Raw genomic sequence first — 27,241 nt, 5'->3', positions numbered from 1 at the left:
ACTATCCGTCAACATGCAACAAAGAGTCACTCCAAAGTCACTAATAGCGGAGAACAAACGAAGAGATTATTGTAGGGTACGAAACCACCTCAAAGTTATCCTTTCCGATCGATCTATTCAAGAGTCCGTAGTAAAATAACACGAAGCTATTCTTTCTGTTCGATCTATCATAGAGTTCATACTAGAATAACACCTTAAGACACAAATCAACCAAAACCCTAATGTCACCTAGATACTCCAATGTCACCTCAAGTATCTGTGGGTATGATTATACGATATGCATCACACAATCTCAGATTCATCTATTCAACCAACACAAAGAACTTCAAAGAGTGCCCCAAAGTTTCTACCGGAGAGTCAAGACGAAAACGTGTGCCAACCCCTATGCATAAGTTCACAAGGTCACGGAACTCGCAAGTTGATCACCAAAACATACATCAAGTGGATCACGTAAATATCCCATTGTCACCATAGATAAGCACATGCAAGACATACATCAAGTGTTCTCAAATCCTCAAAGACTCAATCCAGTAAGATAACTTCGAAGGGAAAACTCAATCCATTACAAGAGAGTAGAGGGGGAGAAACATCATAAGATCCAACTATAATAGCAAAGCTCGCGATACATCAAGATCATGCCAAATCAAGAACACGAGAGAGAGAGATCAAACACATAGCTACTGGTACATACCCTTAGTCCCGAGGGTGAACTACTCCCTCCTCGTCATGGAGAGCGCCGGGATGATGAAGATGGCCACCGGAGAGGGATTCCCCCCTCCGGCAGGGTGCCAGAACGGGTCTAGATTGGTTTTCGGTGGATACAGAGGCTTGCGGCGGCGGAACTCCCGATCTAGGTTATGTTCTGGAAGTTTGGGTATATATAAGAGGTTTTGGCGTCGGGAACAAGTCAGGGGGGTCTCCGAGGCGGCCACGAGGTAGGGGGGCGCGCCCAGGGGGTAGGGTGCGGCCCCACCCTTGTGGGTGCCTCGGGACTCTTCTAGCCCATCTCCGATACTCCGCGGGCTTCTTCTGGTCCAAAAATAATCTCCGTCAATTTTCAGGTCAATTGGACTCCGTTTGGTTTTCCTTTTCCGTGATACTCAAAAACAAGGAATAAACAGAAACTGGCACTGGGCTGTAGGTTAATAGGTTAGTCCCAAAAATCATATAAAATAGCATATAAATGCATGTACAACATCCTAGATGGATAATATAATAGCATGGAACAATAAAAAATTATAGATACGTTGGAGACGTATCAGCATCCCCAAGCTTAATTCCTGCTCGTCCTCGAGTAGGTAAATGATAAAAACAGAATTTTTGATGTGGAATGCTACCTAACATATTTATCAATGTAATCTTCTTTATTGTGACAAAAATATTCAGATCCATAAGATTCAAAACAAAAGTTTAATATTGACATGAAAACAATAATACTTCAAGCATACTAACAAAGCAATCATGTCTTCTCAAAATAACATGGCCAAAGCAAGCTATCCCTACAAAATCATATAGTCTGGCTATGCTCTATGTTCATCACACAAAATATTTAAATCATGCACAACCCCGATGACAAGCCAAGCAATTGTTTCATACTTTTGATGTTCTCAAACTTTTTCAATCTTCACGCAATACATGAGCGTGAGCCATGGACATAACACTATAGGTGGAATAGAATGGTGGTTGTGGAGAAGACAAAAAGGGAGAAGATAGTCTCACATCAACTAGGCGTATCAACGGGCTATGAAGTTGCCCATCAATAGATATCAATGTGAGTGAGTAGGGATTGCCATGCAACGGATGCACTAGAGCTATAAGTGTATCAAAGCTCAAAAAGAAACTAAGTGGGTGTGCATCCAACTTGCTTGCTCACGAAGACCTAGGCAATTTTGAGGAAGCCCATCATTGGTATATACAAGCCAAGTTCTATAATGTAAAATTCCCACTAGTATATGAAAGTGACAACATAGGAGACTCTATCATGAAGATCATGGTGCTACTTTGAAGCACAAGTGTGGTAAAAGGATAGTAGCATTGCCCCTTCTCTCTTTTTCTCTCATTTTTTTTGTTTTTTGGGCCTTCTCTTTTTTATGGCCTCTTTTTCTCTTCTTTTTTTTCGTCCGGAGTCTCATCCCGACTTATGGGGGAATCATAGTCTCCATCATCCTTTCCTCGCTGGGACAATGCTCCAATAATGATGATCATCACACTTTTATTTACTTACAACTCAAGAATTACAACTCAATACTTAGAACAAAATATGACTATGTGAATGCCTCCGGCGGTGTACCGGGATGTGCAATGAATCAAGAGTGACATGTATGAAGAATTATGAAGGTGGCTTTGCCACAAATACGATGTCAACTACATGATCATGCAAAGCAATATGACAATGATGGAACGCGTCATAATAAACGGAACGGTGGAAAGTTGCATGGCAATATATCTCGGAATGGCTATGGAAATGCCATAATAGCTGGTATGGTGGCTGTTTTGAGGAAGGTAAATGGTGGGTTTATGGTACCGGAGAAAGTTGCGCGGTACTAGAGAGGCTAGCAATGGTGGAAGGGTGAGAGTGCGTATAATCCATGGACTCAACATTAGTCATAAAGAACTCACATACTTATTGCAAAAATCTATTAGTTATCGAAAATATGTACTACGCGCATGCTCCTAGGGGGATAGATTGGTAGGAAAAGACCATCGCTCGTCCCCGACCGCCACTCATAAGGAAGACAATCAAAAAATAAATCGTGCTCCGACTTCATCACATAACGGTTCACCATACGTGCATGCTACGGGAATCACAAACTTTAACACAAGTATCTCTCAAATTCACAATTACTCCACTAGCATGACTCTAACATCACCATCTTCATATCTCAAAACAATCATAAAGAATCAAACTTCTCATAGTATTCAATGCACTCTATATGAAAGTTTTTATTATACCCATCTTGGATGCCCATCATATTAGGACTAATTTTATAACCAAAGAAAATTGCCATGCTGTCTAAAAGACTCTAAAAAAATATAAGTGAAGCATGAGAGATCAACAATTTCTTCAAAATAAAACTACCGCCATGCTCTAAGAAGATATAAGTGAAGCACTAGAGCAAATGACAAACTACTCCAAAAGATATAAGTGAAGATCAATGAGTAGTTGAATAATTATGTAACTATGTGAAGACTCTCTAACATTTAAGAATTTCATATCTTGGTATTTTATTCAAACATCAAGCAAAGAAAATAAAATGACGCTCCAAGCAAAACACATATCATGTGGTGAATAAAAATATAGCTCCAAGTAAAGTTACCGATGAACGAAGAAGAAAGAGGGGATGCCATCCGGGGCATCCCCAAGCTTAGGCTCTTGGTTGTCCTTGAATATTGCCTTGGGGTGCCTTGGGCATCCCCAAGCTTAGGCTCTTGGTTGTCCTTGAATATTGCCTTGGGGTGCCTTGGGCATCCCCAAGCTTAGGCTCTTGCCACTCCTTATTCCATAGTCCATCGAATCTTCATCCAAAACTTGGAAACTTCACAACACAAAACTTAACAGAAAATTCATAAGCTCCGTTAATATAAGAAAATAAATCACCACTTAGGTACTATTGTGAACTCATTCTAAATTCATATTGGTGTCATATGTACTGTATTCCAACTTCTCTATGGTTCATACCCTCCGATACTACTCATAGATTCATCAAAATAAGCAAACAACACATAGAAAATAGAATCTGTCAAAAACAGAACAGTCTGTAGTAATCTGTATCATTCAAATACTTCTGTAACTCCAAAAATTCTGAAATAAATTGGTGGACCTGAGGAATTTGTCTATTAATCATCTGCAAAAATAATCAACCTAAAATCACTCTCTAGTAAAAAATGGCATCTAATCTCGTGAGCTCAAACGTTTCTGTTTTGTTTTACAGCAAGATCGCATAGACTTCACCCAAGTCTTACCAAAGGTTCTACTTGGCACAAACACTAATTAAAACATAAAAACACATCTAAACAGATGCTAGATGAATATTTATTACTAAACAGGAGCAAAAGCAAAGGACAAAAATAAAATTGGGTTGCCTCCCAACAAGTGCTAACGTTTAACGCCCCTAGCTAGGCATGATGATTTCAATGATGCTCACATAAAAGATAAGAATTGAAACATAAAGAGAGCATCATGAAGAATATGACTAGCACACTTAAGTCTAACCCACTTCCTATGCATAGGGATTTTGTGAGCAAAAAACTTATGTGAACAATAACCAACTTGCATTGGAAGGCAAAACAAGCATAACCTCAAGATTTTCAACACATAGAGAGAGGAAAGTTGACATTATTGAAATTCCTACAAACATATATTCCTCCCTCATAATAATTTTCAGTAGCATCATGAATAATTTCAACAATATAACCATCACCTAAAGCATTATTTTCATGATCTACAAGCATAGAAATTTTATTACTCTCCACATAAGCAAAATTCTTCTCATTCGGAATAGTGGGAGTATCATAAGAGACTCGAATACTATAAATTGTTTCCACATTAAAAGAGTAGTGTTCAGAAAAAGGGTAATCATAATCATGACAAGTTTTATAAATATAATCATCACTACTTTTTATAGCATAAGTGTCATCACAATAATCATCATAAATAGGAGGCATGCTATCATCATAATAAATTTGCTCATCAAAACTTGGGAGGCTAAACATATCATCTTCATTAAACATAGCATCCCCAAGCTTGGGACAAACATTAATTGCAGCAAATATATTCTCAAACATATCATTCTCATCAAACATAGCATCCCCAAGCTTGGACCTTTTCATATCATAAGCATAATCACTCTCATCATTAATAGTATGGATAGCACCAATAGTATAGCAATTATCATCATCACAATGAGTAATAGGAGCAACATCATTTGGGAGGGATACCTTTCTACCTTTGCTTCTCCGTCTTTTCTTTTTCTTCTTCACATCATGTGTGGGTTTAACCCTCTTTTTTGAGCTCCTTATTAACGACATTGGTTGAATAGAAAGCTCCTCCTCGTTACCTGATTCATCATAAGAAATAATAGGAGGATATTGGGAAATCTCTTCCCTTTCATTAGTATTCTCTTCATCTTCTATTTATTTTATTTTATTTATGTAATTGGCAATATAAGGATTTTCAATGCAATTCACCGCACAATACATAAAAATTTCTTCTAGATCAAAATCAAGAACTTTATCAAGGACAAATTCTGGCATATCCTTAGTTATAGGTTTCATTTCTTCTTAACCCAAAAGCAAACTAAATTCATTATGGTGTGCAATGGAAATCAAGTCATCACAATTTTTGGACACGATACGATCATGAAACAATTTGCATTGGATATTTAAATGACCACGTTCATTGCAAAGTTCACAAGGATGATTAAGAAAATTTAAATTTTCAGCACAAACATCTAGCCTTTCTTGCAACCATTTAGTTTCTAAATACTTATGCCTCTTGCAAAATCTATCTTCCCTATTTGGTGTGTACTTGCAAACTCTATGCACTCCACAAAAGTTGACATGCTTATAAGAGACATTTTCATCATGACTAGTGCAATCATCATTAGTACTATGGATACTCAAAGAGTTCATACTAACAACATTGCAATCATGCCCATCATTCAAAGATTTATTGCCAAACATTTTAATGCATTCTTCTTCTAACATTTTGGCACAATTACCGGAATCCTTATTTTCACGAAAGATATTAAAAAGATGAAGCATATGAGGCACCCTCAATTCCATTTTTTTGTAGTTTTATTTTTATAGACTAAACTAGTGATAAAACAAGAAACTAAAAGATTCGATTGCAAGATCTAAAGATATACCTTCAAGCACTCACCTCCCCGGCAACGGCGCCAGAAGCTGCTTGATTTCTACTACGCAACCTTCTTCTTGTAGACGTTGTTGGGCCTCCAAGTGCAGAGGTTTGTAGGACAGTAGCAAATTTCCCTCAAGTGGATGACCTAAGGTTTATCAATCCATGGGAGGCGTAGGTTGAAGATGGTCTCTCTCAAACAACCCTGCAACCAAATAACAAAGAGTCTCTTGTCTCCCCAACACACCCAACACAATGGTAAATTGTATAGGTGCACTAGTTCGGTGAAGAGATGGTGATACAAGTGCAATATGGATGGTAGATATAGGTTTTTGTAATATGAAAATATAAAAAGCAAGGTAATCAATGATAAAAGTGAGCGTAAACGGTATTGCAATGCTAGGAAACAAGGCCTAGGGTTCATACTTTCACTAGTGCAAGTTCTCTCAACAATAATAACATAATTGGATCATATAACTATCCGTCAACATGCAACAAAGAGTCACTCCAAAGTCACTAATAGCGGAGAACAAACGAAGAGATTATTGTAGGGTACGAAACCACCTCAAAGTTATCCTTTTTGATCGATCTATTCAAGAGTCCGTAGTAAAATAACACGAAGCTATTCTTTCCGTTCGATCTATCATAGAGTTCGTACTAGAATAACACCTTAAGACACAAATCAACCAAAACCCTAGTGTCACCTAGATACTCCAATGTCACCTCAAGTATCTGTGGGTATGATTATACGATATGCATCACACAATCTCAGATTCATCTATTCAACCAACACAAAGAACTTCAAAGAGTGCCCCAAAGTTTTTACCGGAGAGTCAAGACGAAAACGTGTGCCAACCCCTATGCATAAGTTCACAAGGTCACGGAACTCGCAAGTTGATCACCAAAACATACATCAAGTGGATCACGTGATATCCCATTGTCACCACAGATCAGCACGGCAAGACATACATCAAGTGTTCTCAAATCCTTAAAGACTCAATCTGATAAGATAACTTCGAAGGGAAAACTCAACCCATTACAAGAGAGTAGAGGGGGAGAAACATCATAAGATCCAACTATAATAGCAAAGCTCGTGAGACATCAAGATCGTGCCAAATCAAGAACACGAGAGAGAGATATATCAAACACATAGCTACTGGTACATACCCTCAGCCCCGAGGGTGAACTACTCCTTCCTCGTCATGGAGAGTGCCGGGATGATGAAGATGGCCACCGGAGAGGGATTCCCCCCTCCGGTAGGGTGCCGGAACGGGTCTAGATTGGTTCTTCAACTAAAGGAGCGACTTGTTGGTTCACCAAACCCCGACCCAGTGTCACACGTTCTCCAGGTCCGAAGGGATCCAGTGCCCAACTACCGACTCCTCCCGAAATTGCGTTATCGGAGCCGAGCCAGGAATAGCCGTTAGTGGACACCTACCACTTTTCACCGGTTAGAGAGGCCCTCTTTAATACATTATTAAATAGGTCGATCAAAAATCAATTTAGGAGTTGTGTTATGGATAAAATTTCGGTGGCTACAGAGGCTTGCGGCGGCGGAACTCCCAATCTAGGTTATGTTCTGGAAGTTTGGGTATACATAAGAGGTTTTGGCGTCGGGAACAAGTCGGGGGGGGGGTCTCCGAGGCGGCCACGAGGTAGGGGGCGCGCCCAGGGGGGTAGGGCGCGCCCCCACCCTCGTGGGTGCCTCGGGACTCTTCTGGCCCATCTCCGATACTCCGTGGGCTTCTTCTGGTCCAAAAATAATCTCCGTCAATTTTCAGGTCAATTGGACTCCGTTTGGTTTTCCTTTTCTGCGATACTCAAAAACAAGGAAAAAACAGAAACTGGCACTGGGCGGTAGGTTAATAGGTTAGTCCCAAAAATCATATAAAATAGCATATAAATGCATATAAAACATCCTAGATGGACAATATAATAGCATGGAATAATCAAAAATTATAGATACATTGGAGACGTATCAACAAGCTCCTTAGGTTTCCCGCGAGTTGAGGCGGAGTCCAATTCATTGATAGTGATTGATTCTTGCGATGGCCAAGCAAGATGGCGGGACGAAGCTGCTGCGATCTTTGCTGAGTGTGTCGATGTTTCGACTTTGATTGGGAAGGTCATATTTAAGCATTGTCCTCGTAATGCAAATAAAGCGGCGCATGTGCTAGCTAACCATAGTTATTGTAATAAATTTTCTAGTACTTGGACGGACGAGCCCCCGGGCTGTCTGGTCTCAAACCTTGTGGATGATGTAATTCCCTTTTAAGCCAATAAAGATAGGCATGATGGCCTTCCCTCAAGAAAAAAGTTTTGGTAGGTGGGAATACCAGGCTGAATTTGGGTTTCGTTTTCGAGCGGTAATTCACGGTCCAACCAAAGAGCCGAATTGCAATCAGGGAATACCAAATCCATTCCAGGCACCTCAATTTGGGACATCCAAATGCAGAAAGATAAAATACAATCATAACAGAATCTATAATTGTGTAAACACACAAAACAGAAAGTAAAACAAAAAATATTTTATTTATTGGGTTGCCTCTCAATAAGCGCTATTTTTTATGCCCCTAGCTAGGCATAATGCATAGTTTTAAGTGTTGTCATCATTCATCCCCAAATCCTTTTTAATCAAATCTTCCAAAACCTTTCTCATTAATTCTCTATTTTCATGCTCTTCTTTTCTGGTAGGTGAGCTTAAATACTTGAAGGGACTTTGATCAGTGACTTTAACATTCATAACTTCAAACTCAGAATCATCACCATGCACATCCTCATACAAAACGTGTATCTCATCGTCAATAGGGTCTCTAGCCGTATCCTCAAACCACTCTGTACTAAATCCCTCATCCATTCCTTTAGTAATCCACTCAAATTTATCACAAGCAGTACAAAGTTTTAATTATTTCAGCGTATGGGTCTCTTCTTCTAATATTTCACCATAAGCAAAGTAATTTTTAGATTCCAACCTACCGATAGTATCTTTATCATGAAGAATTCCTCTATAGGAGGATGCTCAAAATCTATTTTATAGAAAGAAAAGATGTCCCAAGCTTCTTTAATTATATAATCAAATTCATGCATAAGGATAATTGTAGCAATATTTTTAATTCTAGGATTATGGATATTGGGAAGCTCATAAAATATCTTTTGTAACGCGGGGTGGATGTGCAAAAAATTTCGTTCTAACTTAACCACAAGCATAGCAATATCATCCACATAGCAACTTGTTTTATCAAGAATAGAGCCCTTAATTATTGGTATAACTATCGCGCAATCAAAAGATTCCTGAATAATGTTCTTCCTGATAATGTTACGACATCCCACATGATAGGTTTTAGTTTTGAAATTAGTGCGAGGGTCATGATTAAGATCAAAAGAATGAATTCCCTCCCCAAGAGATTCACTAGCACTATCCTCGTTAGCACTTTCTACAATAACTTTTTCGAACTCAGACATGATGGCAAAGCAAGCAAACGGAAATATTTTTGTGTTTTTGTAAAATTTGTTTAGAAGTGGGGGAGATGAAAACGAGAGGAAAATAAATGAAATGCAAATAAAATAAATGCAAGTGGATGATAGTTTATGCAAAGGTACTTGATAAGTTTTGGTGATGTCTCCCCGGCAACGGCGCCAGAAATTCTTCCTGCTACTTGTAAACTGCGTTGAGATTTCCCTGAAGAGGAGAGGATGATGCAACATAGTAGATATAAGTATTTCTCTCAATTAAGAACCAAAGCTATCAATTCAGTAGGAGAACCACACAGAACCTCGTTAGCAGCACTACACACACAAAAGCAAACACTTGCACCCAACACAAATAAGAGGATTGTCAATCCTCTTAGCGGTTATTTGCAAGAATTAATTATGATAGTGATAGATAGAAAAGTAAATTGCAAAATAAAATAAAAGTAAATAAATTGCAGCAATGTATTTTTGGATTTTAATATAAGATAAAAGTAGACCCGGGAGCCAACACATATCATATGGTGGGTAAACAAATTATTATTGGGCAATTGATAGAAAATCAAATAATTATGAAAGATTCATGGCAATGATCATGTATATAGGCATCACGTCCGAGACAAGTAGACCGACTCCTGCCTGCATCTACTACTATTACTCCACCCACCGACCGCTATCCCGCATGCATCTAGGGTATTAAGTATAAAACAGAGTAACTCCTTAAGCAAGATGACATGTGATACGTCTCCATCGTATCTATCTTTCCAAACACTTTTGCCCTTGTTTTGGACTCTAACTTGCATGATTTGAATGGAACTAACCCGGACTGACGCTGTTTTCAGCAGAATTGCCATGATGTTATTTTTGTGCAGAAATAAAAGTTCTCGGAATGACCTGAAACTTCACGGAGAATATTTTTGGAATTAATAAAAAATACTGACGAAAGAATCAAGGCCAGGGGACCCACACCCTATCCACGAGGGTGGGGGCGCACCTACCCCCCTGGGCGTGCCCCCCTGCCTCATGGGCCCCCTGGTGCTCCACCGACCTCAACTCCAACTCTATATATTCACGTTCGGGGAGAAAAAAAATCAGAGAGAAGGATTCATCGCTTTTACGATACGGAGCCGCCGCCAAGCCCTAATCTCTCTCGGGAGGGCTGATTTGGAGTCCGTTCGGGGCTCCGGAGAGGGGAATCCGTCGCCATCGTCATCATCAACCTTCCTCCATCACCAATTTCATGATGCTCACCGCCGTGCATGAGTAATTCCATCGTAGGCTTGCTGGACGGTGATGGGTTGGATGAGATTTACCATGTAATCGAGTTAGTTTTGTTAGGGTTTGATCCCTAGTATCCATTATATTATGAGATTGATGTTGCTATGACTTTGCTATGCTTAATGCTTGTCACTAGGGCCCGAGTGCCATGATTTCAGATCTGAACCTATTATGTTTTCATGAATATATGTGAGTTCTTGATCCTATCTTGCAAGTCAATAGTCACCTACTATGTGTTATGATCCGGCAACCCCGAAGTGACAATAATCGGGACCACTCCCGGTGATGACCGTAGTTTGAGGAGTTCATGTATTCACTAAGTCTCAATGCTTTGGTTCGGTACTCTATTAAAAGGAGGCCTTAATATCCCTTAGTTTCCAATAGGACCCCGCTACCACGGGAGGGTAGGACAAAATATGTCATGCAAGTTCTTTTCCATAAGCACGTATGACTATATTCGGAATACATGCCTACATTACATTGATGAATTGGAGCTAGTTCTGTGTCACCCTATGTTATAACTATTGCATGAGGAATTGCATCCGGCATAATTCTCCATCACCGATCCAATGCCTACGAGCTTTTCACATATTGCTCTTTGCTTAGTCACTTTACCGTTGCCACCGTTACAATTACTACAAAACTGCTACTGTTACTTTTGCCACCGTTACCGTTACTTCCATACTACTTTGCTACTAAATACTTTGCTGCAGATACTAAGTTATCTAGGTGTGGTTGAATGACAACTCAACTGCTAATACTTGAGAATATTCTTTGGCTCCCCTTGTGTCGAATCAATAAATTTGGGTTGAATACTCTACCCTCGAAAACTGTTGCGATCCCCTATACTTGTGGGTTATCAAGACTATTTTCTGGCGCCGTTGCCGGGGAGCATAGCTCTATTCTTCGAGTCACTTGGGATTTATATCTGCTGGTCACTATGAGGAACTTGAAAGACGAAAGAACTAAGATTTTTCCCTCAACTATGAGGGGGGGGTAAGGAACTACCATCTAGCTCTGCACTTGATTCACCATCTGTTTTGAGTAAGCTTGCGATACATAAACCTGCTTCTGCTATTAATTCTGATATGTCGCATGTTATTGATGATGCCACTTCTGCTATGCATGATACTTGTGATGAAACTACTTCTATGCTTGATACTACTGTGCCACTAGGTGAATTTCTTGATGAACAACTTGCTGGGGCTAGAGAGAATGAAATTATTGAAACTGATAATATTGATGAAAGTGATGATGAAGATTCTCCCCTAGATATGAATTTCCTGTTGTGCCTGAGGGTTATGTTATGGATGAAGACACTGCTAGAGACTTTCTTGCTTGCAATGATAGGAATGATCTTGAGAAATTATTAGCTAAGCTGAAAGAAAAATCTTTGAATGCTAGAATGAAATATGACCCTGCTTTTGCTACTTGTGACACCCAAGTTTTTATTTGGATTTTCAAAAGATTTTTATTTGACTTGAGGGAGGTGATTTAATTTTTTTAAAAAGAACTCTCCCTTTAAAATATTTTTTTATGAAAAAAGTTTATTTGGATTCACCCAAGATCTGTCTTTGGTCTTGGAGTTTCTTGCTTTTCATTTGGACTCAAGGCAAAATACTTTTCACTTGGGGAAAATGCCTTTTGAAAATCTCTTTGAAATTTGCACTATGGCTTTTGGAATAATCCTTTGCCACTTTCAACTTTTCCCTCTTGCCATGGCCTTAGTGCAAATACTCCCTCCTAACCCTCCCCTCACCTTTGGATCATGTTTGGCATCTAATCCAGCAAGTTGAACCTCCCCTATGTTTATTTTCCATTTAAATCTTATTCAAATAAATTTCTGTCATCTATTCTATCCATTGGTGATTTACAAAGGAACTCTACTTTCTGTTTTGATTTTTGCCCCCAAACCAACTCCCCTCCCTAGTCCTTTGAACCCTCAACCAAGATCCATGAAGATCCACTGGTCTTCAGTTCAAATTTTTCAAACTACACTTGCTGCAAGTTTGGACCAGATTTGTCAAATTTGGTGAAATTCATTCAAATCCTTCTCCAAAAATTCCAAGTAAAATCAGGCAGCCTCTGGGTGCATTGAGTGGTCACCTCACCAAGTTACAGCCCCAGAAAAATTTATCTCATAGCCAAATCTTTCTGTCGAACACCTGCAATGCATTGTCAAAATCAGGTTCAGAAAATTCAGAGAACAGTTCAGTGGCTTACTGTCGTTTTCTTCAGAGATGGTTGTCGATCTCGCCAGTGCCACTGTATCGCCTTGCTCCTCGTCCCCTCCCCCTTGTTCCTGCACCACACGAGCGCCTGGCACCTTGCGGACATCGGCGACGAGCTGCAGAAGGTGCGCCGCCCCGTGACCGACGCCAGCGGCGGCTTTGCGCAGCCAGCGGGAGGCACGGCGCTGACGGCGCCACCCAGCGCCGCCCAACCCACCGGAGCTCGCCGCGTGGCCTTCCACTCCCCCGAACGCGCTGCCGCTCTCGTCGTGAACCGCAGGGCGCGGAGCGCGCTCTCTGCCGCCGTCGAGCCCGTGCGGCCATCTCACCGTGGACCGACGCCATTACGCCAAGACCAACTCCGTTTAGCTGTGGAATGACACCAGTAACCTCCACTGATGCTGCCTGGCCACTCAAACCTCCTGCCAATCCACTGCATCGCCGTAATCGCTCGCCGGAGATTCTCCGTTCACGGCCACCCCGTCCATCCGCCTATAAATAGAGGCCCCGAGCTTCAACTCGAGCACCCACCATCCCTGCACTCCACCTAGAGCACGCCTAGCCACTGGAAGAGCCCCGAGGAGGTCTCCTTCCTCGACTCCGGCCGCCGCGACCCGCCACGGGATCCAGCTCGATTCGCCCCCGTGTGTGCACCTCCGCCTCCCTTCTCTTGCCAGTAGCTTCACCATGCATCCCTCCCTCTGACCCGCGCTTCAATTCGAAATTTGCAGCCCTCCACCGGAGTTCCCCACCATCACCCGAGCCGCCGTCCGCCGGAGATAGTGTCGCCGTCGACGTGGTGCTCCCCGTTGGTCGAGTCCACCACCCACCGACGCGGAAGAACACGCTGAAGCTCTTGGTACCCTCCGAGCCTCCTAACTCGCCGTGGTTCGACGCCGGCGTCCACCGCAGTCTTCGGGCGCCGGCGAGCTTTTCAAACCTGACATGTGGACCCCGCATGTCAGCCTCTGTTCTATTCGCTCGCGAACCGTTTTCTGTTGGCGCCTTCGGGCAAAATACGTTTTCTCTCTTGAGCTTGCGCATTTCCAATCGAACCGTTTTCTGTTTTCTCAGTTAAAACCCTGGAACTTTTCTGTTTCATTACAGATAAGTCCCTGGACAGAAACCTTTATAACTTTTTAATAAAAAGGGATTCTTGAGTGATTCTTTTTCTGACAACCTTCAAATTTTGTCTAGTTTTTTATGGGATTTATGTGAAAAATATTTGGAAAATTTTCTGTGCACGTGTTGGTTTTCACGTTAGTGCCCGTTTTTCGTGATTGCCGTAGGTTTCGGAAGAGGTGACGGAGCCGCGAACTTCGCCGAGCTAGACTCCGACTTCTCCGAACTAGGCAAGCATGTTTGAACATTTGATATGATAAGTGTTTTGCATGTTTGCTTGAAAGTTTGTGCGTGGCATATGAGTGTCGGTAAATACCTCGTTGCTTGTAAGGCAACTACCCACTTGTTCCAAAGTTGCGATGATCTCTGATGAGAGATGGCCTAATCATGTGGTGACATGAAGGGCAGCAAGGTGGTACTGTTGTAGCATACCAGCCTTGCGTCATCCGACTTTCCCGACGTTAACGTGGACGGAGTCACGTTATCGTTCTTTTCCCCGCATGTTCCAAAGTTGCGATGATCTCTGATGAGAGATGGCCTAATCATGTGGTGGCATGAAGGGCAGCAAGGTGGTACTGTTGTAGCATACCGGCCTTGCGTCATCCGACTTTATCCGACGTTAACGTGGACGGAGTCACGTTATCGTTCTTTCCCCCTTCCGTGCTACCACATGTTTCATTTGCCAGGATGCGGTTTAGTAAGTTGGTAACCTCTTTCCGTGTACACACCAAACAGAGAGGCCGGGATGATGGTACCTTGGCCCAGGATTAAAGCCAGTCATCCGGTCAGGGGGCATGGGTGTTTCCGGTTGGGACCGAGAGGGGGGGCACCCCCTTAGAGCGCGCGTATAGAAATTTGATCCCATGCTACGCGAGGTTGTAGCCTCCCCGTCTCAAGGTTTTTCTTGAACGTTGCCGAGGGTGATCCCTGGCTCCGGAAGGTTGAATTGGGTGTGTACTGGTTAGACGCGTTTCTTCCAAAACACCGTAGACGGAACTAGTCCCCGTGACTACTGAAATCCGTTGGCTGTGGTTAAGTACAAACTCTGCAGAGTCAATTCCTTCCAAATCATCGTATCCATGATCAAGTAGTGTAATCAGTATATCCATATCTATCCACGTGGAAAACTTGTCCCCGGTGAACAAGCTCAAGTGGTAAATCCAGTTAAATTATTATTCCTGTGGATGTACTAACTTTAATTTTGTCTCGTACTTGTGATAATTTATGTTCCCGAACTATTGCATTATTGAGCTACAATATAAGCCCTTTATGTGACGTCGCGCAGACGTCCGACTGTGGCGTGTTTTTTTTCTTACATTAAATATAAGCTCTTTATGTGACGTCGCGCAGACGTCCGACTGTGGCATGTTCGTCTTTTATTTTCTGTCATAAGCCCTTTATGTGACGTCGCGCAGACGTCCGACTGTGGCGTGTTTTTTTGTTTCTTACTTTAAATATAAGCCCTTTATGTGACGTCACGCAGACGTCCGACTGTGGCATGTTCGTCTTTTATTTTCTGTTATAAGCCCTTTATGTGGTGTCGCCCCGACGCCCGACTGTGGCATTATTATTCTCGCAGTTTCCTCTCGAGGAGTCATTCAGACACTCGTTTGGCACCACTATTACTATTCTTGCATTTTCCTCTCGAGGAGTCTTTCAGACCCTCGTTTGGCACCAGCATTATTATTCTTGCATTTTTCGCTCGAGGAGTCATTCAGACCCTCGTTTGGCACCAGTATTACTATTCTGCAGTTTCCGCTCGAGGCGTCATTCAGACCCTCGCTTGGCACCCAGTATTTATTATCTCTATGTCTGAACGCTCTGGATAAATTGTTCATATGCTTCATGGTTACATTTGTTATATCTTATGTCCGAACTGTCTTGCGAGTACTTTCATAGTACTCACCTGGCTTGTTGATTTGGCCAGATGTTGACGAAGGCGATCTCTTGGATGAAGAGTTTGATAGCGCGTCCGACGCCTAGGGGAGTCCCAGTCAGTCCTGCGCGATCCCGGATATTGGTCACTTGTATTTTATACGCTTTCGCCACCCACAATAAGTCTCCTCGAGCCTCTCTCTCCGACGCTCGAAGAGCTGTAGTTTTCAGGAGTCATATCACTCGCTTCGCGGTGATATTTCCACCACCGTTATTATCGTGAGTTAGTAGCATGCCACCCTATCCGCCATCTTGTTTTATCGGCGTGCATGTAATAAATTGTTGGGCAGTCTCCGCTCAACCTTGTATTATATTTAGTACTCCTGGTATTTTTCTTCTGTGACCAAGATATTGTCTACCAGTGAGAAGGAATTCTTCCTTACTGGTCCGTAAAAGGGATTGGTCTCTCAATAATTATTTTTATTGAAAAACCGGTCGTGACAAGCTTGGTACCAGAGCCAGGCTGACTGTAGGAAGCCACTAGGTGCGATCGCTAATCGGTTATTAGCGTTTTTGTGCTTTTTCAGCTTTTTGCAATTGTAGCTATCTTCTGTTGGTCATCATAAATTTATGACATGACTACTCAGAATTTTTGCCTACTTTTGTAGATGGCTGGCAGCAGCTGTGAGAATCGAGTGTTCACGAACGTGCCCGAGGGGTTTGTCAAGCTCCTCGTCTCCATCACCAAGCTCGCGATCGGGCCAGCAGCTCGCCCGGAGTTCACGCTATACCAGCACAAGCTCAGTGACGACGTGTCTATGCACCAAGCTGTGGTGCAATTCAAGGGAGGACGTTCTGCAGCTCGCCACTTCCGTTTTGTGGGAAGGGCCATGCCTACGGAGAGGCATGCCATGCAGATGGCTGCCCGTGAGGCGATAGCTCGCCTTCGGGACATCCTTCCTATGATGAAGACTCGTCGGTACCGCTACCTCCCATGCCATGTGCCATACACCAGTCACTATGCATTCGCCTGCCATCGGGGAGAGCGAGATGAAGCCATCGAGATGGTTGTGGAGTATCTCAAGGCTCTGGAGGAGTCTTTCGACAACCTCGTAGACGATCTTGTGGCTGCCCGCATGGACTTAGTCCGGGGCGGTCCTGCCAGCAGGAAGGAGCTTCTCCACACGGCGCCGCCTTTGATAATATTAATGATGGTGTTCATGTTGATGCTCAACCTAGCAATAACAATGATGTAGAAATTGAACCTGTTGTTGATCTTGATAACCCACAATCAAAGAATCAACGTTATGATGAGAGAGACTTCGTTGCTAGGAAGCACGGTAAAGAAAGATAACCATGGGTTCAGAAAACCATGCCTTTTCCTCCTAAACCATCGAAGAAAAAGGATGCTGAGGATTTTGAGCGCTTTGCTGAAATGATTAGACATATCTTTTTGCGTATGCGTTTGACTGATATGCTTAAAATGAACCTTATGCTAAGTATATGAAAGATATTGTTACAAATAAAAGAAAGATACCGGAAGCTGAAATTTCCACGATGCTTGCTAATTATACCTTTAAAGGTGGAATACCTAAGAAACTAGGAGATCCAGGAGTACCAACTATACCATGCTCCATTAAAAGAAACTATGTTAGAACTGCTTTATGTGATCTTGGAGCCGGTGTTAGTGTTATGCCTCTCTCTTTATATCGTAGAATTGATATGAATAAGTTGACACCTACTGAAATATCTTTGCAAATGGCTGATAAATCAACTGCTATACCTGTCGGTATTTGTGAGGATGTGCCTGTTGTGGTTGCAAACGTTACTATTTTAACGGACTTTGTTATTCTTGATATTCCTGAGGACGATAGTATGTCGATTATCCTTGGTAGAGCCTTTTTGAATACTGCAAGGGCTGTTATTGATGCAACAAAGGCAATGTCACTTTTCATGTTAATGGAAATGAGCATACAATACACTTTCCGAGGAAACAACCTCAAGTCCACAGTATCAATTCTATTGGAAAAATTCCATCGATTATTATTGGAGGTTTTGAATTTCCTCTTCCTACTGTCAAGAAGAAATATGATATTCTTATTGTTGGGGATGTGCATATCCCCGTTGAGGTAACCTAGTGTTATTCAAAATTTCTCTGGTTCCATGTTATTCGGAATGAGTTTGTTAACATGACTCGATCAACCTTGTTAGTGGATTCCTTTTGATGAGCATGAGATGGATGAAGTTAGAAAGCACAACCTTCTGTACCCTTCTTTTACTTTCTATTATTTAGAATAAATAAAGAAAAAAAAGTATTTTCTATCTGTTTTCTGAATTATCCGTGCAATAAAAAATACCCTAAAAATAAAAGTTCTCCAAATGCCCCGAAAATGAAATATGATTTTTTTCAAGAATATTTGAGAATATCTGGCACTAAGAACACATCAGGGGGAGCAAGCACCTGGCCACGAGGTAGGGGGCGCGCCCCGCCCCTGCCTCGTGGGCCCCTGGTGGCCCCCTCCACTTATTCCAGCCACCACACACTCCTTCTTCCTCCCAAAAAAAATCACCAACCAGCTCAAGCACGAGTTCTAGCTCATTTTGCTGCCATTTTCAATCTCCTTGCTCAAAGCTCCACCCACAAAACTGCTTTGGGGGATTGTTCTTCAGTATGTGACTCCTCCAATGGTCCAATTAGTTTTTGTTCTAGTGCTTTATTCATTGCAAATTTTTGCTGCCTAGGTGACCCTGTTCTTGAGCTTGCATGTCAAATTTATATGGTCCCAAGTAGTTCTAATGCATGATATAGTCTCTAGGCACTTGTAGGAGTAGTTGCTATCAGTTTTGTTGAGTTTGGTTCACTTTTATTTTAAGTTACTAAAAATTTCAGAAATTTTCAAAAAATGATGAAGAGATTTTTGAGGGGCTCTTCGAGCCGAAGCTCGAAGGACAAGCAAAGTGAAGAGGATAAGAGGCCCAAATATAATCTCCCTCGCACCGCGGAAGTTCGGCCGTGTGAATGGCCTTGTGATGAGTTCTTAACAGCAGCCAGGATTCATGATGATTTTTATTCTTTGGCTGAGAATGCGGGCCTCACCGACTTCCTCCGCGACCAGCGCGAACAATATCTCTTACTCACTAATATTTTCGTGCAAAATTTTCATTTCCATGCTAGGAGATCACCACCTTCAGTGGAATTTCATTTATATGATGAGCATAAGGAGATGTCCCTTTTTGATTTCTGTCGGGTCTGTAAGATAGCCTTTACGGGCAGCATAGAGGAACCACATCGTAATGATGTTGAAGTGTTTATTGATATGATTGTTGTAGGGGAAACGAGGAAAGTTTCCGATGCAAGAATTACTAGCATACACTTCCCTGTTCTGCGTTACTTTGCAATATTTGCTAGTAGGTGCTTAATTGGTCGCGGGAACTGTGGAAACCTTAGTGCCCCTGATATTGTTATTTTGTGCCATGCCCTGTTTCGTGATCACTCTTTTAGTCTAGGTGCTATTATTGCCAAGCGGTTAAATTTGAACCGTACAAAGGGTTCCATTTGGGGAGGTATCTTCGGCTCGCGCCTCGCTGCACACTTTAACATACCTATTAGGCATTGTGAGAAAGAAGAAAAGTTGTTGCCTCCTGTTTTTCTAGATTATAAGAGTATGGTAGCACATGACTTTATTGTTAAGAATAAGAAAAAGATGCTTAACTACAGACTGTTATTCGATAAAAAACACCCTGAGACTATTACTTTGCCTGCTACTTCTTTGTTTAACTTATCTTCAGGCAAGTATCTTGTTCTGCCGGAGGCATTTCATGCCTACCAGAACCTCACATCAGCTCCAGAGCCAGAGCCACAACCTGATTCTCCCCGCCAGTCTGTTTATCAGTGGGATCCAGAGGAGATCGCCAATCAGTGGTACCCCGAGGCTCTATCTCAGTACGACCCCAACTACAACTTTGGATATCCGCCAGGCCAGCCGTGGCCATAGACCAACTTGGGCCAAAAGCCTAAGCTTGGGGGAGTACATATTTCTCACCGACATTACATTCATGTTCACACACTCATTCTAGTTGTCGGTGCTCATACTTTTTCATTGTAATATCCATGCTAGTTTATTTTCCCCTTTTCCTGCTTTCTTCTTGTGTGTTTGATAAACCTTAAGAAAAACAAAAAAATTAGTTGTAGCTTTTAGTTAATTTACTTTCCATGCCTGTAATAGTAATAATTAAAAGAAAACCCAAAAAGATTTCTCGTTCTTATTTTGCTTGTTGGGAGCTTTCCTGTGTAAACAGTTTTATTTCTTCTTTTCTTTGGGGGTCGAGAGGAGAAGACCATAATGAAAATGTTGAAGTGGCTCTTATATGCATTATTGTTGATTTAACAAAGAGCCCATATTATCTTGTCTTCTCCTGTGTGTCCGATGCTTGCAGATTCTAGCTTAGTCCAATGCACGTGCACTATTATTATTATACACACCGTTCGGTCGTGTAAGTGAAAGGCAATAATGACGATATATGATGGACTGATTGAGATGAGAAAAGCTGGTATGAACCCCACCTCTCTTGTTTTTGTAAATATGATTAGTTCATCGTTCCTGATTCAGCCTATTATGAATGAAACATGTTTGCAATGACAATTAGAGATTATAGTTGCTTATGCCATGCTTAATTAGCTAGGATTTTATAATGGGTTACCTAGCATGCCAGCATGCTATTAAAATGGTTGCGATGTGGTATGAAAGGGTGGTATCCTCCTTTGAATGATTCGAGTGACTTGACTTGGCACATGTTCACGCATGTAGTTGAAACAAAATCAACATAGCCTTCACGATATTTATGTTCATCGTGGATTATATCCTACTCATGCTTGCACTCAATGTTTATTAATTTTAATGCATGTTCATGAATGTTGTCGCTCTCTAGTTGGTCGCTTCCCAGTCTTTTTCTAGCCTTCACTTGTACTAAGCGGGAATACTGCTTGTGCATCCACTTCCATAAACCCCAAAGTTATTCCATATGAGTCCACTATACCTTCCTATATGAGGTATCTACCTGCCGTTCCAAGTAAATTTGTATGTGCCAAACTCTAAACCTTCAAATGAAATTCTGTTTTGTATGCTCGAATAGCTCATGTATCAACTAGGGTTGTCTGTATCTTCCATGCTAGGCGGGTTATTCTCAAGAGGAGTGGACTCCGCTCCTCACTCACGAGAAAATGGCTGGTCACCGGGATGCCTAGTCCCATGCTCTAAGCAAATCAAATCGAAATAATTGCAAACAAAACTTCCCCAGGGCTGTTGCTAGTTGGAAGCACTCGTTGTTTCGAGCAAGCCATGGATTGATCCTTGTTGGTGGTGGAGTATAAAATTTACCATTCTGCTTGGGAACCGCCTATAATGTGTGTAGCATGGAAGATATCGAGATCTCTCGGTTGTTATGTTGACAATGAAAGTATGCCGCTCAAAATATTATTTATCTCTGCTTTAAAATTGAGCTCTGACACCTCTACAAATCCCTGCTCCCCTCTGCGAAGGGCCTATCTATTTACTTTTATGTTGAGTCATCACCCTCTTATTAAAAAGCACCAGTTGGAGAGCACCGCTGTCATTTGCATGCATTACTATTAGTTTATATTGGGTATGACTATGACTGGATCTCTTTTACCATGAATTATAATGTTTAGTCAGTCCTTGATCTTCAGAGGTGCTCTGCATTTATGTTTTGCGGTCTCAGAAAGGGCTAGCGAGATACCATCTTGTTATATCATATCATGATTGTTTTGAGAAAGTGTTGTCATCCGAGATTTATTATTATTGCTCGCTAGTTGATTATGCCATTGATATCATGAGACCTAAATGTTATTGTGAATATGGTTAGTTCATAATATTGGCTGAAAACTTGAATGCTGGCTTTACATATTTACAACAACAAGAGCAAACAGAGTTTGTAAAAGTTTTTCTTTATCACTTTTAGTTTGTCAACTGAATTGCTTGAGGACAAGCAAAGATTTAAGCTTGGGGAAGTTGATACGTCTCCATCGTATCTACTTTTCCAAACCGTTTTGCCCTTGTTTTGGACTCTAACTTGCATGATTTAAATGGAACTAACCCGGACTGACGCTGTTTTCAGCAGAATTGCCATGGTGTTATTTTTGTGCAGAAATAAAAGTTCTTGGAATGACCTGAAACTTCACGGAGAATATTTTTGGAATTAATAAAAAATACTGGCGAAAGAATCAAGGCCAGGGGGCCCACACCCTGTCCACGAGGGTGGGGGCGCGCCTACCCCCCTGGGCGCGCCCCCTGCCTCATGGGCCCCCTGGTGCTCCACCGACCTCAACTCCAACTCTATATATTCATGTTTGGGGAGAAAAAAATCAGAGAGAAGGATTCATCGCGTTTTACGATACGGAGCCGCCGCCAAGCCCTAATCTCTCTCGGGAGGGCTGATCTGGAGTCCGTTCGGGGCTCTGGAGAGGGGGTCCATCGCCATCGTCAACATCAACCTTCCTGCATCACCAATTTCATGATGCTCACCGCCGTGCGGGAGTAATTCCATCGTAGGCTTGCTGGACGGTGATGGGTTGGATGAGATTTACCATGTAATCGAGTTAGTTTTGTTAGTGTTTGATCCCTAGTATCCATTATGTTTTGAGATTGATGTTGCTATGACTTTGCTATGCTTAATGCTTGTCACTAGGGCCCGAGTGCCATGATTTCAGATCTAAACCTATTACGTTTTCATGAATATATATGAGTTCTTGATCCTATCTTGCAAGTCAATAGTCACCTAGTATGTGTTATGACCCGGCAACCCCGAAGTGACAATAATCGAGACCAGTCCCGGTGATGACCGTAGTTTGAGGAGTTCATGTATTCACTAAGTGTTAATGCTTTGGTCTGGTACTCTATTAAAAGGAGGCCTTAATATCCCTTAGTTTCCAATAGGACCCCGCTGCCATGGGAGGGTAGGACAAAAGATGTCATGCAAGTTCTTTTCCATATGCACGTATGACTATATTCGGAATACATGCCTACATTACATTGATGAATTGGAGCTAGTTCTGTGTCACCCTATGTTATAACTATTGCATGAGGAATCGCATCCGGCATAATTCTCCATCACCGATCCAATACCTACGAGCTTTTCACATATTGCTCTTTGCTTAGTTACTTTACCGTTGCCACTGTTACAATTACTACAAAACTGCTATTGTTACTTTTGCCATCGTTACCGTTACTTCCATACTACTTTGCTACTAAATACTTTGCTGCAGATACTAAGTTATCTAGGTGTGGTTGAATTGACAACTCAACTGCTAATACCTGAGAATATTCTTTGGCTCCCCTTGTGTCGAATCAATAAATTTGGGTTGAATACTCTACCCTCGAAAACTGTTGCGATCCCCTATACTTGTGGGTTATCAACATGATGTAGACAAAGTAAACTCAAGCAATATGATTAAACCCCATCTTTTTATCCTTAATGACAACAAGACAAATATGTGTCATGTCCCTTTCTGTCACTGCGGTTGAGCACCGCAAGATTGAACCCATCACAAAGCACCTCTCCCACTGAGGGAGTCCTGGATTAAGGGGTCCTCGGATGTCCGGGCTGTGTGTTATGGGCCGAACTGATGGGCCGTGAAGATATAAGGTAGAAGACCTTCCCCCGTTTCCGTATAGGACTCTCCTTTGCATGGATGGCAAGATTGGCATCCGGATGTATAGTTTCCTTCTTCTTTAAAACCGACTCTGTACAACCCTGGGCCCCTGCGGTGTCTATATAAACCGGAGTGTTTAGTCCATAGAGGCTATCAGAATTCATATAGGCTAGACATCTAGGGTTTAGTCATTACGATCTCGAGGTAGATCAACTCTTGTAACCCCTATACTCATCAAAGTCAATCAAGCAGGAAGTAGGGTTTTACCTCCATTAAGAGGGCCCGAACCTGGGTAAACATCGTGTGCCCTTTGTCTCCTATTTGCTTTGATCCTCAGACGCACAGTTTGGGACCCCCTACCCGAGATCGGCTGGTTTTGACACCGACATTGGTACTTTCATTGAGAGTTCCGCTGTGTCGTTGCTAGAAGGCTCGATGGCTCGTTTGATCATCAACAACGATGCTGTTTCCGGGGAAACTTTCCTCCCCGGTCAACTTTTCATGTTTGGCGGCTTCGCTCTGCGTGCCAACTCAATTGGTCACCTTGAATAGATCGACAACTACGCCCTTGGTCATCAGATCAGATTCGGGAGCCTGAATTATGTCACTGATATCCGAGGAGACTTAATCTTCGAAGGATTCTCGGCCCCGACCGCTCCCCACCTAGAAGAAGGAAACCCATCGGGTCCATTATCTGACCTCGTGCGAGAGTCATCAATCATCCCTGCCCTGGCCTTAGACCCAGAGCAAACACCCTTATCCAAAGATTGGAGTTTGAAACCCCCCGGACTCTCTCCTACTACGGAGCTCTTCGTCGGAGGCCCGGAGGCGACTATGTCTTCGGCAAGCCTGGAATCAAGCAGGACTCTCCCTGGCAACGGAGGGCCGAACTCGCCCCTGGAGGCAGGCTCTGAACACGCAAGGTCCACGTCCATTGAGCACGGCCACGTGTCATGTACTATGCCCAGCTCCGCAGGACCTTGGTTCCCCGTCCGGCCTTCACTCCTAAGCGAGGCCTTGGACTTAATGCGGTCTCTCGCCATCACGGAGGTATCACCTCCGAATTACGCCCAGCCCAAACTAGGGGCTGAGTGCATGGAATTTTACGTCCCACCCACCACCCACTTGGTAGCCACTGTCGAAGACTTACCCGACATGCTCGACTACGCCTCCGAAGACATCGACGGTATGGATGACGATGCCGGAGCCGAATCAGGCCAAAACCCGCCTATCACCGGGCGTTGGACTGCCACTTCTACATACGACGTGTACATGGTGGATACACCCAAAGAGGACGACAATCAGGATCCGATCGAGGACAAGCCCGTCGAGGTACCACCGAAGCGTCGACGTCAGCGGCGCCGCTCACGAGCGCGGCGGGAAAAAGAAAGCAATACCAGCACCAGAGACAATGACATTCTGGAGAATGCCGAAGACTCTGACCACCCCATCAAGCCTGCCGTAGAGCAGGATGATTGGGAAGACGGACAAGTCAATCCAGATGAACTAGCCGAGAATGAGGATTCGGAGGACAGTAACTATTTACCGCCCTCCGAGGAGGAAGTCAGCCTTGACAACGAAGATTTCAATGTGCTAGAGGAACCCCTCGAGCAAGAATGCTTTAAGCGACAGCTCATCGCAACTGCGAGGAGCCTAAAAAAGAAACAGCAACAGCTTCAAGCTGAACAGGATACGCTCAACGATAGATGGACCCAGGTCCTTGCTGCCGAGGAATACGACCTCGAGCGCCCAACAAAGAGTTATTCAAAGCGTTGGCTATTGCCACAATTCGATGACGAGGCCCTTGAGCCAATACCGTCAAGATATAATCACGCTGATGAACCAGATCGACCACCACGTGGGCGAGACAGATCGGCTGCTTACGCCGAACACCAACCCGCACCACCTCGCCGTAGAGGCAAAGAGGCGGCGGCTCCCGGATACACGTACGACTTACGTCAGGACCTGGAAAATAGAACCGGTCAGGCTAGATCAATCTATGGATCAAGGGGGCGTGCCCCAATGCGAGATGACGACCATCAAGCTTGGCGCGATAGGCACAACCTCACCCGGGCTGCAAACCAAACACGGATGTCATCCGAACTCCATCCTGACGTTGCCCGATACAGAGGCGCCGCACACCCCTTATGCTTTATCGATGAGGTAATGCAGCACCAGTTTCTAGAAGGGTTTAAACCCGTAAACATTGAATCGTACGATGGAACGACAGATCCCGCGGTATGGATTGAGGATTTTCTTCTCCATATTCACATGGCTCGCGGTGATGATCTCCACGCCATTAAATACCTCCCCTAAAGCCGAAAGGACTAGCACGGCACTGGTTAAACAACCTCCCAGAGAACTCCATTGGTAGATGGGAAGATTTGGAGGATGCCTTTCGAGACAACTTCTAAGGTACCTATGTCCGGCCTCCGGATGCCGATGACCTTAGTCATATAGTCCAACAACCCGGAGAGTCAGCCTGCAAACTCTGGACTAGGTTCTTAATTAAAAAGAACCAAATCGTCGACTGTTCGGACGCCGAGGCCCTCGCGGCCTTTAAGCATAGCGCCCGCGACGAATGGCTCGCCTGACACCTCGGTCAGGAAAAGCCGAAGTCTATGGCAGCTCTTACCGCACTCATGACCCGCTTCTGCGTGGGAGAGGATAGCTAGTTGTCTTGTAGAAGCAACAGTACCAGCGACCCTGGCACCTCCGAAGCCAGCGATCGCAATGGCAGGCCACGACGCAACAAACATAAGCGTCGAAACAACAATGAAGAAACTGAAGACACAACGGTTAATGCCGGATTCAGTGGCTCTAAATCCGATCAGCGGAAGAAGCCATTCAAAGGAAATAAAGATGGTCCATCTAATTTGGATAAAATACTCGATCGGCCTTGCCAGATTCATGGCACCCCTGACAAGCCTGCCAATCATTCCAACAGAAACTGTTGGGTCTTCAAACAGACCGGTAAGTTAAATACCGAACATAAGGGGAAAGGGCCGCCAAGCGAGGACAATGAGGAGCCCCGCCCACCAAACACAGGGGGACAAAAGAAATTCCCCCCTGAGGTGAAAACAGTGAACATGATATATGTCACGCATATCCCCAAAAGGGAGCGCAAGCGTGCACTAAGGGACGTCTATGCTATAGAGCCTGTCGTCCCTAAATTCAACCCGTGGTCGGCTTGTCCGATCACCTTTGATCGCAGGGACCACCCAACCAGTATCCGTCATGGAGGTTCGGTAGCCCTGGTCCTCGATCCAATTATCGACGGATACCATCTCACTCGAGTACTTATGGACGGCGGCAACAGTCTTAACTTGATTTACCAAGACAACGTCCGTAAAATGGGTATTGACCCATCAAGAATCAAGCCTAGTAACACCACCTTTAAAGGAGTGATACCCGGCGCCGAGGCCTGCTGCATGGGCTTATTAACATTGGAAGTAGTCTTCGGTTCACCGGACAACTTCCAAAGCGAAGACTTGATCTTCGACATCGTCACCTTCCGCAGTGGTTATCACGCACTGCTCGGACGTACCGCCTTCGCCCGCTTCAATGCAGCCCCGCATTATGCTTACTTAAAGCTCAAAATGCCTGGGCAGCATGGCATTATCACAGTCAATGGAAACATGGAGCGCTCCCTCCGTACTGAGGAGCATACTGCGGCCCTCGCGGCTGAAGTGCAGAGCGGCCTCATCAAGCCGAACACCTCATCGGCCATCAAGCTCCCGG

Source organism: Triticum aestivum, chromosome 1D (assembly GCF_018294505.1).
Source record: "Triticum aestivum cultivar Chinese Spring chromosome 1D, IWGSC CS RefSeq v2.1, whole genome shotgun sequence".
Taxonomy (NCBI): domain Eukaryota; kingdom Viridiplantae; phylum Streptophyta; class Magnoliopsida; order Poales; family Poaceae; genus Triticum; species Triticum aestivum.
The sequence above is the reverse complement of the archived record's forward strand: the minus strand, read 5'-3'. Positions refer to the sequence as shown.